Source organism: Asterias rubens, chromosome 3, assembly GCF_902459465.1.
Source record: "Asterias rubens chromosome 3, eAstRub1.3, whole genome shotgun sequence".
NCBI classification, from domain to species: Eukaryota; Metazoa; Echinodermata; class Asteroidea; order Forcipulatida; family Asteriidae; genus Asterias; species Asterias rubens.
Genome location: NC_047064.1, coordinates 10,936,610 through 10,950,223, shown reverse-complemented (window position 1 = coordinate 10,950,223; position 13,614 = coordinate 10,936,610). Strand labels below are relative to the sequence as shown.

Below are 13,614 nucleotides of genomic sequence, written 5' to 3'. Positions count from 1 at the left end.
TACAGGAAGGAACCATCCCAATAAAAGGAAACCATTTTTGTACTCCTCTCTCTGTTTAGATATGAGATACATGACATCAGGTGATTTGTCGATGACTCATAAATTCATCGATAGCCAAACTTCACCACATTTCGGAAGGCTAGACGAAATCATAACAGTATAGGGTCTTTATTTGGCAGTGAATGAATATACCTTGATTACGAACTGCGGATTTCGGCATCATCGGGTAATAGAATTCTGCTTGGATAACAAAACACCCCGTGGGGCGGGTAGCCGGGTATAGTCGGGAGATAGGCGGTATTAAATGCCGTACGAACGTCTATGTTCTTCGTCAAGTATAACCATGCAGGTGAAAGAAGGGGATGGGGGAGACGATTAGAAACGAGGTCAATTGAGTTCATTTTGGTCATCTTGTGATCCATAAATCTTTCAAACGGTTCAAGCTCAATAATGATAAATCATTGATAACATTATCCGTCAGTAAACACGGTTAACGAGTTGTGGACCCAGAGTGAATAATGTTCATAACATTTCCATACAAAAAGGGTGCGACAACAAATACTTACATCCCAATCCTTAGTTCGTTATTTAAACAACTAGATTTAAAATATTATTGTTTATAGTATTTGCAGTTCATATCATTTTCAATAGAACGTCTCTTCGATCAGCATGCCCTTATTTGGATTGGCCAATATCACAGGTTACGTCATTGCCATTGTACCAGCAGCAGTCACCCGTGTGCAAAGGCGGATCTGTCCATGAGCTCGGAGATCTTTCGAGGAAAATCAATATTAATATTCAAAACATCAACAATACCGGTGTCATTATTTTTGATTCCAGCATAGACCATGAAGCCTCTTTTAGCACATTGTTAGTTTTGATGACACAATGTCTGTTGTGAAAATAAACCACAGACAAATGTAAATACTTTTTCACACTGAAGATAGAGAAGAAAAATAATACAATTTACGGGCGGATGTAAAAGGGTGGATCTGATGGTATCTGGCAGATCCCAAGTCTGGATCTACCTCATCTTTCGAGTCTCATCGAATCAACAGTCACACACTATTATTACCGTGTCTTCCCCCTGCGTTTGTGAGGAAAGTCAATTGTACAGAAGAAAAGCTTTCCACCATGGGCGTCAATAGGTGTTGGCCACTTTTGAGAGTGGATGTAACATATCAGAGAGGCTATACCCCCTAAAATATGCAAAATAAAATAAACACAGCAGAGAGGGTGGAAGAGAAAGTTTCTTCCAACAAAAAGCTGATAACGTTAACACTGTTTCGTTTGTATTAATTTAATAAAATAATGTGATTGCTGTCGATGGACCGTAAGATGCTCTATCGCTCTAGGGAATTCCGTCCTCTTGTATTGTACCCAGTTCACTCAGGAAATGTTGGTATCAACATTACATTACATGTGTCCCCACCCCTGGAAACTATAGTGTCTACTAACTCGAGATTTATGCGCCGTATACAGGGATGTCTTCCGTAGAAATATACACCTAGTTCAGCAAAAAAGTAGTTATCCGAGTTGAGCAATAATTTTCGCGTCGCTTATTTCGAATTGTTGTGCGGGACAAACTAAGAGATGGACGCCGGAAAGCAGAGGCATGCACTCTGCCGCGTTGTCAGCAAGATAAATGCCGGCCAATCACATGTCTTTAGAAAACTTTTTGTTTTCTTAAGGGAAAAGTAAGTCAAAAGGAACGTAAACATCACTTGAAAAGTACAACTTCACATGCATAGACCAAAGTCATTAACATTCTTTATCCCCGATGCAAATTTAACATATCTTAAACTTCACATGCATTTGAACAAAACGGCAAATTTAGAGACACTGATCATTGTTTAAATGAGTTTGATTGTTGGACAGGGGAACGGAATTTTTCTGAGGCAAGAGTGCGCGTTTCGAAAGCACTAAAATCTGAGGACATTTTGAAAAAATTGTTTCCACACTAAAGACAAACAAAGCTAGGGCTTACCCATAACAAAAATACAAAATACACTACATATTCAGGGGCAAATGTTCACCTGGTAAAGTCTCTTTTGAACAAGTCAAACTATAAAAAATAAAAAATAAAATAAAAATCTTAACGCGATTGCACTTTGGGCGTTTCCAGTCATCACAGTATCTGGCACTTATTTTATATTGAACATTTTGTGGTTTTGTAAACAAAGATAAACACAATGATTCATCTCTAAATGGTTTAACTAGTCACATGTTTTTATCTCTGTGAAAGAGGTGGCATTTTATTTAGAGAAATCATGCTGCCAAGAATTCCTAATCATGACGATCCATCTTCATCAAACCCACCTTCGTAAATTCGTAAATTCAACAAGGATCCGGTCTGGCTACAACAGATTAAAGCGCAATAAATTCATTTGCCGTAAAATAATCCTGGTTCTCATTTTCTTTTGGGAGTCAATCGTTGATTAGTAAATCCCCAAATCCTCCACTAATTTCGCGCCCTATGAAAGGCCCACTTAGGAACCCATGGGACTGATATAAAAAGGCAGTGACGCACTTTTTGAGGGCTGTGTAATGCGCTAGGGAGGTGCGAGGTGCGACACACTGGGCGTTCACAACAACGTATGTCCCGCAGGTCAGGTTTCTCACTATCTACTAGTGATAGGCAAAACACTGACATTATGTCTGAGTAAAATTCTGTCTGTTCGTACATTTGGTAAAAGTTAGCCTATGGTTTTTATTTTTAAACTTCAGCAATAATGAATAGCTCAGAAAATGATCTCTTGGAGGGTATTACACCTTTTGATATTTACTTTAAAAAAATAATGACCACAGAAACTTACTTATAGAAAGAATAACTGGAGAACTGTTGATATTGTTAAACATTGTTAGAAATCACGTCCTTTAAAGTAATGAATTTTTAGAGAAGGAGGACAATTTCACAAAATCATTTGAATATGAGAAAGGCTTTGGGCATTTAAAATCCCACACGCAACAGTTTTTTTCTTTCTTTGCAACTTCGTTGCAACTAAATTTCCAGAGGTTTTTTATTGTGCATCATAAACAAAGATTCAAACAATTTATGTTATTAGTAAAGGTCATCTTCAATTCAATTAAAATACACATTTATTTTGATACTTCCCTGAAAAATATTGACAATTGGTAGTTTGATAAAAATATGTTAAACTTTTGATCACAACAATTTAAACACTGTCCACACCTGTAAACCGGTTTTCATCTGATGTAGTCTAGAGTTTTAGTAGAAATTATAGATTTAAGTGTTGTGATCATAAGTTTACTGTCAAATAAAATTCATGAACAGAAACTTTTAATAAAATTTCTTTCTGCAAATTAATTACTTTCAAACAATTTCAACAAATTGTTTTAAACAGCACAATCTACTTCGCAGTTTGGAGATGATAGACTTAAAGGGGGGGGGGGGGGGGTTGGTGAGGGGTGTAGAACAGGCATTGGCGCCAAGACCCTTAATCATCCAGGGACAACAGTGGTCAAGACACTGTCCCACAGTTGTGTAAATAAGGAATTGGGGTTAGATAACAGGTTTCAGGATTGTTATGGGCCAAGTATATGTAAATCATTTGCAATTGAATGTCATCTATGTTGGTTCCCCCCCCCCCTTATTCATTCACTTGGGTAGGTGTTATAGGAGGGGAGGGGCAGAGATCACCAATGGTATTCTAGTGGTGCAAGTAGATTAAACATGACCAATGAAACAATGTATACAGAAATAGAAACCAGCTCACTCCTAACCCCAAACCCTACCATACATTACAGCACCTGTCGGTAACAGGTTGGGGCCCGCCTCTATTTTAGCAACAAAAGTAAGTTCGGCAAAGTCCCAAAAATGGTGTCATTGAGAAGGAAATGATTTAATATCCTGTTCACTGGTGTCATGCTTTAATCGTCAAGTCTTTGTCTTTGAAACGGAAATGTAAAACATCAACATTACAGGCACAGGATCCAGGACAACCAAACAAACCTGGCCCAGTTGAAATGTATAGTTTAGAGGTGAAACAATGTCAATGTCAGATTATACTTAAAGGCAGTGGACACTATTGGTAATTACTCAAAATATTTATTATCATAAAACCTTTCTTGGGGACGAGTAACAGGGAGAGGTTGATGGTATAACACATTGTGAGAAACGGCTCCCTCTGATGTGCCATAGTTTTCGAGAGAGAAGTAATTTTCCACGAATTTGATTTCAAGACCTCAGGTTTAGAACTTGAGGTCTCAAAATCAACCATCTAAACGCACACAACTTCGTGTGACAAGTATGCTTTTTTCTTTCATTATTATCTCGCAAGTTTGATTGACCGATTGAGCTCAAATTTTCACAGGTTTGTTATTTTATGCATATGTTGAGATACACCAACTGTGAAGGCTAGTCTTTGACAATTACCAATAGTGTCCACTGTCTTTAATCAGTATGGATCCACGATCAAGGTAGCTGATACTATATGAATATCTCAGCCCATCCTAGTATGAAAGTTTCCTCAAAAGACATTTGACTTATGAATAATAACGAAAACAACATAATTAAAGTTTAATGTGGGTGGGGTGTTTACTGTGGGCCTTTTAAATACTCAGCAAAAAAGTATAAGGGTGTTAAAAAAACTGTTTAAAAACTATGCGGGCACTATTCTCACTAACTCATTACTCATTCATAAATACTCTTGGTGGCACAACAAAACAAGTATTGTTTTCTTCAGAACACCTGTGTTAGGTTAAAACTTTAATTACACAATTTGTGAATTTGTGTTGAAAAGGACTTTATTTGGGTTCAGTGCAAACTAATAAGCAAATGAGGCATGAGGCACATTATGGAAGTAAGTTAGCATGACAACAAGATCTGGACAACAGTTGGTGCATGATTCAAATACATGGTGGTGAGTATACCACATGTATGTGACTAGACTTGTCCCTTTGTCTTCAAGTCACAAAAAGGTTTGGTCATACTTTGGTAATGACCCAGAAAAAAACTAAGGTTTAATTTCTATCTGAAAGCTAACTTGTTACAAAGATGGTAATGATGGTAGACACCCTGCAAAATCATTAAATCTGAAATGTTCCATTAAATAGATATCAATGAAAATAAGTCAAAAAACTTGAACCTCCAAAGCACACCAAAAGGAGAGTTTTCACCAAAAGGAGAGTTTTCACCAAAAGGAGAGTTTTCACCAAAAGGAGAGTTTTCACCAAAAGGAGAGTTTTCACCAAAAGGAGAGTTTTCACCAAAAGGAGAGTTTTCACCAAAAGGAGAGTTTTGGAGGCTCAAATTTATGTGGTGTCCATTTGTAAATGCTATGGCTGGAGATGCGGCTGGTCCTCGAGTCATGCTAAAACACAAAATGGGTTCGACGGTCTTGCTGGAAAAAACTGTGCTAGTTTTTTGCTGCTTTCTCAAAAAGTGTACACTGTATTCAGCTGAAAAAATTTCAAAAGGGACTTAGATTGATGTTTGTTGACAATTTAGCCCATAAATCAGCACTAAATTGGCAAAACAGTTTAATTGTCTTAAAAGATATCAGCAAGCTGTCCCCTTGCAGTATGGAAGCCCTGCAAGCAATTTAACAAACAAAGTTGTGGAAAAAGTTGAAAACAAACATCTCAATCCAGATAAGTTGTTGAATTATTTCTTATTGCCAACTTCTGTTTCATATGCAAAAACAATCGTTTTAATTCTTCTAGGTTTGATGTTCATATTGTTGAACAGAGGCAAATGTTCTCTTGATCCATCCAGTTTTTCAGGGGAAGTTTTTCCCAAGTCTCTGCGTGTTAAAATACTTCATTTTCCGGTCTTTTTTGTGACTTCCCCATCGGTGACAAGCACAGGTTGCAAACAACGAACAGTGAGTTGCAGTTTTCCCAAAGGGGAACCTCCGATTCTAGTACCTTGGATCTATGAAGATGGATATTTGCTCCCTGTAAAGATAAGAAGTGGATTCACAAATAAGCACAAAACTGCAACAAAGTACTTTCAGCAGACAAAATTTGTGTCATTTAAGAACAATTAACTTGATAAATTTCAGTTCTTATTTTGGGTGTCAACATCAACTCATCAAAGTGGTCGGAAACTTTTAAAACTCACAATGTTCGAGTCATCTTGCCTTAACTAATCACCCCCACTGATACTCAGGTACTGACAGACAGATTCAAACTTGGGCCACCCTTTTTCAAATCCCTACTCCGTCATCCGTCTGAACATGTCAAATCTGATTTCAATCTTTTGTCTCCACCTAACTTGATGAACAAATGAGGAGTGATATAAAAGTTCATGTTGTGACTCACACCACGTGAAGGTCAGGTCTGAATCGCATGGGTGAGGTAGAGTGCACTGCGCCCTCTATATACAACAAACAACTAAATGGTTACTTGAAAACTTTGAGAGCCGTGGTACCTTGATGATGTGATCAAGGAGGAGAAAGGTTCCCAGGAGAGGAAAGGTTTCGTTAACCAGGCGCTGACAGCAGACAATGTGGCAGCATTTGGGGTGTGGGGATGCCTCACGTTTGATTGCAATGCTGAATCCCACTTCCCGTTGTCCCGCTCCCTATGGAGTTGGACAGTGAGGATCTCCTGGTTGTAACGTACTGAGGGACTACATCATGGCAATGGCCATCCTCATTTAAATCCGGACTGCAGATAACAGGAAACAGACAGGAAGGAAAGACTACTTCAGAAACTCCTTATTCCACTTCTTTACCAATTAGTCAACAAGATTAAAGGATTATGGTAATTAAGAGAAGTGCACAGTACCTGAGCCACGGATTCTGTGTAAAGTATCTCCAATTATGTGAAAATTAAAATGACTTGCCTGACCCACCCAAGAGAAACAAAACTACAAGTGTCAATATCAACTCATCTAGTTGGTAAGACACTGCTCTAGAATTGCAAAGGTCATGGGTTAGAATCCCACCCGAGTGATATGCCTGTGATTTGTTCACAGAACTTGGGTAAAACTGAGTATACAGTGCTAACACACATCGGTGTATATGGGTAAAACCAAAAAAAATAAAAAATCTTTAACCCCAATGCAAGTTTACCATCTATTAAATAACCACAACTGTTTAAAAAAAATCCCTACTTTGAATCCCTTTGTAGTAAAGCACTGTGTCTAGTGTAGCACCATACCATGCACTATAAAATGTTCACTGGTTACAAAGGCCATGTGTGATTCCATTTCCTTATTCAATAATACTAAATGTGGTATCACATTTCACTTCGTGAAAATTTAACATCCTGTACTAGGCTCAGCCAAGAAAATATTTATTTGATATGGTTTATATAGTTTAATATATAACTTGAGACATTCTCACATTAAGATCAAGGTGATGAAGTGACACTGAATAATGTTTCAAAATATTACAAAATCGTCAGGTCAATCCAAAAGATTGACCCTAAAAACCATTAGAATTTGTTCAAGTTCTATCGAGAAGAGAAAACTACCTGGAGAATTTCTTTTTAGATTTTAGTAGACACAGTTTGTTAAGATACAGGTTAATGCCGGACCCCATCCAGGGGAAAAATAAAACCCATAAAACAATTATACCAAGTACATCTAATAAAAAGGAAAGAGCATAAGAAGACCCCTTTCCGCTAGACATTGAGTATTACTGAGGGAAATTGCCAACGAGAGCACGGCTAATGTATGTAACCACAACGGCTACATTCATCTGACAACACTATATTGATGTTTTTGCCAAAACATCATTTTTTTGTAGTAAAACCACGGAAGGATATACTCTTCCTATCATTACCTTCAAATCCTGTGATGAAGAAGATTCCTCCCCCTTGCCACCCCCCCCCCTCCTCCCCAGGGGAATACTTCAGTATCTAAATCCCTTAATCCATGGATTCTTATCATTAACTCTGTAGAGGTCTATGCAATTTATCCCTACATGCTTACGGTCTTCTTGCCCATCCATCCAAGTCACCCTGAGCATGCCTGAGCCAGCCAGAGCACCCTTGTTTCCGGTACTCATCCCCCCCCCACACACTCGTAGTACCTCTAAACAAGCCTGTTCCTAACCCCCTGATAAGACTCACTGTAATAACAACTGACACAGCTTCATTATGGATATCCCAAAGTTACCAAGGAACAGAAAATTTGGTCTCCTATTTGTAAGTGTCCTCCTCTTGACAAATGCCACAGGTGGGTCTGAAGTTGTGTGAGGGAGGGGGGGGGGAATTGCAGGGAGGTGTTAGAGTATGACCTTTCCATGTATATTATATGATCCTTGAAGGGGAAAAGGGGACTTACCTGAGATTGTCAAGTGACAAATAGCTCCCCTTGCTGTAATTGTACTGTTCCCTTAAATGACGATTTTTCACAGGTGCTTTAATGAGCGTCTCTGCAATTCATTCTGTTGGGATAAGCGCGGTGATTAACTGGATCTGTAGCAATTTCAGATATAGAAGAGTTTGAAGTAAACATGCAGGTCAACGTGGCATCAGACAGTCGAAGGTGGTATTTCTTTTGGTAGGTGTAATTAATGTGACTTACTGTTGGATTATTATGACTGGCTCTTTCACTTCATGGTCTCTTGTCAGTCTGTCTGTTTGTCTGTCTGTGTGAGATCCGCAGTGTCTGTGGGTCCCCAATGCTTTCCTCCATTTATCAGTATGGCCCCTTTCACACGAGAGCAACTTAGCAAGTGTCCCTTGCTTAACTTTAGCATGGTTGTAAAATGTAGCAATGTTCGACAAGATTTTGAACTTGGACAGAAGAAAAAATTGTTGTAATTTTACACAGGGTACATTTTGTAAAGTTTTGCAACCAAGCTACATATTAGCAAGGGACCCTAGCTAAATAACTCTCGTGTGAAAGGAACTTATGTATGTAATCCTCTCATAGCTTGACATATTATGTGCTCATCTGCTTACAAAGCACAGATACAGTGACTTGTCTGCTATTTACTGTTGTCGTCATTCTACGACTACATTCCTAATTAATTGATGTGATCTAACAAACCTTGTTCACATTTGAATATCAATCATTCACATGCAACTGGCTTGTAATTTACAGGGGAAGGAGAAATACTATGCGAAAATCCAATGAGTAGGAAAAAACTTTTAGGTTTAAAGGTCTCGATAACATCAAAGAATGATCAAATGAATATTTTTATTTTGCTTTCCGTGTATGCCAGGACAATTCTTTGAAAATATTAGAATAGAGAATGATAAAAGCCATTCTGAGAGAGAAAGGGGAAGCTATACACAAATTTGTTTTCATATGTTTATTTTGATTCAACACAGATCAATATTTGATTACAATTCCAAAATTGAACATCTATATCGTTTTGTCTGTCTAAAAAGCCAAGGGTGTTCTTGCAAAGGTTTGAACTTCATAAGCAAACCTGAGCTGTAAACAAGCAAAAATTCTATCCAACATGATTTTCGGACTTTGTTCACAGTTTGTTATGTATTGGGTGTAGATTATAAGCATCTTTGGTGATACCAATTGCAAACGTTCCCTAAAGCCATGTTCCCATTGGAATTTTTGGGGGGTTAAAGTACACCGACTTCTCTGTAGAATGGCAAAATTAAATCCAATGGGAACGCATGGTAAACTGACCTCCTTGTCAATTTACTGCGACCGTTAAGTAAAACTAACAGACTGAAAGAGGTTGTGGAAAACTTCCGCGCAGCCACGCTAACTTAACAGGGACGCTTAAAAGTGTCAGAAAATTCACTACAACCATTCAGTGAAACATTACGCAAACTAATTAAACTGTCCCATAGCAGAATTTAAGTCCAGGTGGGAACGCATGGTACAACTACACCAAAGCCAGTCACGGTAACTTTCCGCGAGGCCACCGAGAAAAAGTTCCAATGAGAACCGTGGCTTAGCACACACACAAAATATGCTATTATAAGCGAAGGATTCAGTTAGGATTCATACAATAAGCCCCTGGATGCTTCGGCTGACTGTAAATGTTATCGTACATCCACCTGTTAGCATCATATCACCTGTTTGTGAGTTGTCCATCCTCTGTCATAGTCAGCAAATGGTGGGAGGCAGTGTTCAAGTTCACAAAATGGAAGTCTCAGACAAAGATGTGTGACTTTCAGAACCTGTGTGAAAATTTGCATAATTAAACAGAAGAAAAGTAGGTTAAACTTAAAACTTAAAACTAGGTTTGCCCATGGTTTGCTTAATTGAAGTTGTCATGCATGCAACTACAAATCTTTGAGCTTTGTTTTGGAGTTTCCTTATTGTTGTTGGTTTATCTGTTTTTGAAATAAAAAAATAGTACAATAAAAGTCTCATCATTATTTTACAAATTTTATTCAAAAAAGTTAACTTGATTACAAGCTATGAATGAACACTTTGTTTAGAGCTGTCCATTCAAGTACAGTATCATTTTTTTGTTGTGTGCTATGTCTTGCACGGCCATTGTTGAGACCTCTGTGGTCCAAGACTGAAGACTAGTTCTAAGCACTAGAGTGGTGTAAGATTGTGGAGCACATAATTGTGGAATAATATAGATGATCTACGAGTGTTGCAGAAACCTGCCAACAAACAACTTTTACATAGAATGCAAATGAGTCTACTTATGCTTATACCAACAGAGATTTTGTTCTAATTATCACCATAGTACTCTGCACTAATGCTAAAAATAGAAGCTCAGATACCCGGAACTCAGACCGTGTCAAAATTCATTAGCATACATGAGCAGACACCCCAAGCTTTATGTGTACTCCCCTATACTGACTGTACCACTGTGGTCTGGTTTGCCGGTACCGTGATCGCGTGAGTGGTGGAAAGTTTGTCTAACATTTGGAGCAAAAGTGATGTCATTGTAGAGTACTATTTTACTGATCTCTATCTGTGTTTACCTTTAAGTCTCATTGTCAAACATTTCAAGAAAACACATAACCTCCTTACATCCCACCACTGTCTGCACACAAAACACATTAGGTCAGTTCGACCGCACATCCAGTCTAACTCAAACTGCCTGCATGTGGGCCAGATAAGTCATTCACAGATTCTAGACCATCTCTCCTCCTACCCCACTTCCTGACTCAGTGGCCTTTACCTTCACTGCCCTCCACTCTTCCAACCATCTCAATACACATTAATGAAATTAACACAGAGAACAATTGTGTCTGTTTTATGACTAGACAGGAAAAAAGCTTAGGCTAATTTCATCCTTAAACAGGTGATAGCAGCTTATTCATCTGTAGTTGGGAAGTCATAATAATAGAAGGATGAGTTGACACAAAACTTCAGGACTTCCCTCTTGTTTACACTTCCCCTTAGTTTGGATTGAATACTTGTCACAGGTGATAAGAAACTAGAGCCAGTTGGGATGCACAAGTGGGTATAGGACAACAATGATGATTCTCTATAGTCCATTAGTTCACCCCCCCCCCCCCCCCCCGACACAGGCAAATAGAGGGTTTCTGGCGGCAGGGTTGCGTGCGAACTGGACCCCAGTGGGATTTCAGTGCTAGGTGAGCAGGAAACATTGCATCAAGGTTGACTTGTGGAAGTTGGTGACATCCCATCGGATGAGTGAAAGTGACAGAACATCACTGACAGGTGGTGATGCGTCACTGTGGTGCTGTAACACACAGCTAGTCCCCATCTCTTGTTCCCCTCTCTTCTCCTTAACTGGAAAAAGTATGTCTTCTCTTTTCCAACTAAGTCTTTAAGAACCCCCTGTTTCCGTCAAACACACACCATTTATTTTGCAGCATCCAAAGCAACAAGGTATGAACATCAAACTCTGGTACACAGTTTCCTCCATGTATTGGGGGTGAATCCAGGGGCCAAGAGTCTCCATGGTTCATACAGTGTGACACAATACAATATCCTGATCATAAAAGTCACTTCCTTCCTATTATGAAATTACATTCCACCATTTTGTTGTGATCTTGTTTAATGACACATGCACTGTGATCTTCAAAGTCAAGATCTGACCCAGTAATTTCTAGGTTCTCATCAATGCTGTGCCACCCCCGATCTCAAGATTTTCAAACTTAGTAATGAACGAAACCACTTTACTTTTTAAGCACTAATATGATCTATTTAACAAAGTAAAAAAATACAATCATCAATGCACTTTATCACTACCCTTATGCCCCTAATGCTTCAAAGAAACAGCGACGGATAACTGTCCCCCCCCCCCCATGCCAAAGGCTTTAAAGAACGTTTGGCAATAAAGGCAGTGGCCACTGTTGATAATACCTCAAACTATTTGTATGCATAAAAACTCACTTGTTACCAAACAATGGAGAGATATTGGTAATGTACAACATTGTGAGAAATGGCTCCCTCAAATATTGAAAGACTTCAGGCCTGAAGCCTTTTTTCTCACAAATATGTGCAACAAGGGTGTTTTTTTATGACAACTGAGCTCAAATGTTCCCAGATTTGTTATATATATTAATGCATTTGTTGGGTGGACCAAGTACGAAAACTGGTCTTTGACAATTGCCGAAGGTGTCCAGTGCCTTTTGAAAAACTATTTTCAACCAACTATTCTGAGATGTTGGAGTTAGATGACTATTTGTGGTGGACTTCCTCAACCACTAATATAAAGGTTCTGCAAGCTAATTAGTTTATCCTACATATACTTCTCATGGCGGATTATGATGGAGAGCTCTAAACCAAACGGTAATACAAGTCCAGTCTGTACTTCCTATTTCATAATAATAACACACCACCCTATTGCTTGATGGAAGTGCTCATTTCAGTTGAGGATATTAAAATAACTTGAGAGGAACAAGGAAGTTCAGAGGGTTGGAGAAGAAGACAAACTGAATGGCAGTCTGGTTCCGGGCTGATGTCCAGACATGCCATTAGGAGCACCAGACGGAATGATGACAGTTAGTAGTTGGCAGGGTGCAATATGATTGACTGAATGCTATTATGTTGCTATAGTTACTAAAGGGAAGATGGGATCAAAGCATTGATGAACTGATGTAGAAATACAGACTTCTTAAGTAGTTGGGAAATCTAATTAAATTCTTTGACACAAAAACACTTTATTTATGCACACTGGAAGGGCCAGCACAGAGTTTTATTTGAGAAGACAATCTGTAGTTAAATATGAACAACAAGCCGCATCATATTAAATGCAGTGGACACTATTGGTAATTACTAAAAATATTTATTATCATAAAACCTTTCTTGATTAGAAGTAATGGGGATAGGTTGATAGTATAAAACATTGTGAGAAACAGCTCCCTCTGAAGTGAGGTAGTTTTCGCGAAAGAAGTACTTTTCAAAGAATTTGATTTCAAGACCTCAGATTTAGAATTTGAAGTCTCAAAATTAAGCATTTGAAAGCACACAACTTTGTGTGACCATGGTGCGACATGGGTGTTTTTTCTTTCATTAATATCTCGCAACTTTGACGACCGATTGAGCTCAAATCTTCACAAGTTTGTTATTTTATGCACATGTTGAGATACACCAAGTGAGAAGACTAGTCTTTGATAATTACCAATAGTGTCCAGAGTCTTTAAGCGATCTGTCAGCTGTCGCTGCCCAGGTTGTTCTGTGGTGTGATCCCTATCTACACAGTTACAGGTTGAATACAAGTTGAATAGTTTCTGACTGGCATCCCAAAGTTTATCTGGAGGTGGCAGGTTCAAGTCTTGCTCCTC

The 13,614-nt window shown here is 38.6% G+C and overlaps 1 long non-coding RNA gene across 2 annotated transcripts; it reads right to left on the bottom strand.

The window, feature by feature from the left end:
- Positions 1–4,359: 4,359 nt before the first annotated feature.
- On the bottom strand, positions 4,360–10,067 carry LOC117288328. Of its 2 annotated transcripts, none has more exons than XR_004518873.1 (4): positions 9,967–10,067; positions 8,258–8,391; positions 6,395–6,633; positions 4,360–5,919 (listed from the first exon to the last, which is right to left on the bottom strand). It is a non-coding gene; the product is annotated as an uncharacterized LOC117288328 (long non-coding RNA). The 2 variants fall into 2 exon arrangements; XR_004518872.1 differs by having other exon boundaries at positions 8,258–8,360.
- Between the last annotated feature and the right edge of the window lie 3,547 nt (positions 10,068–13,614).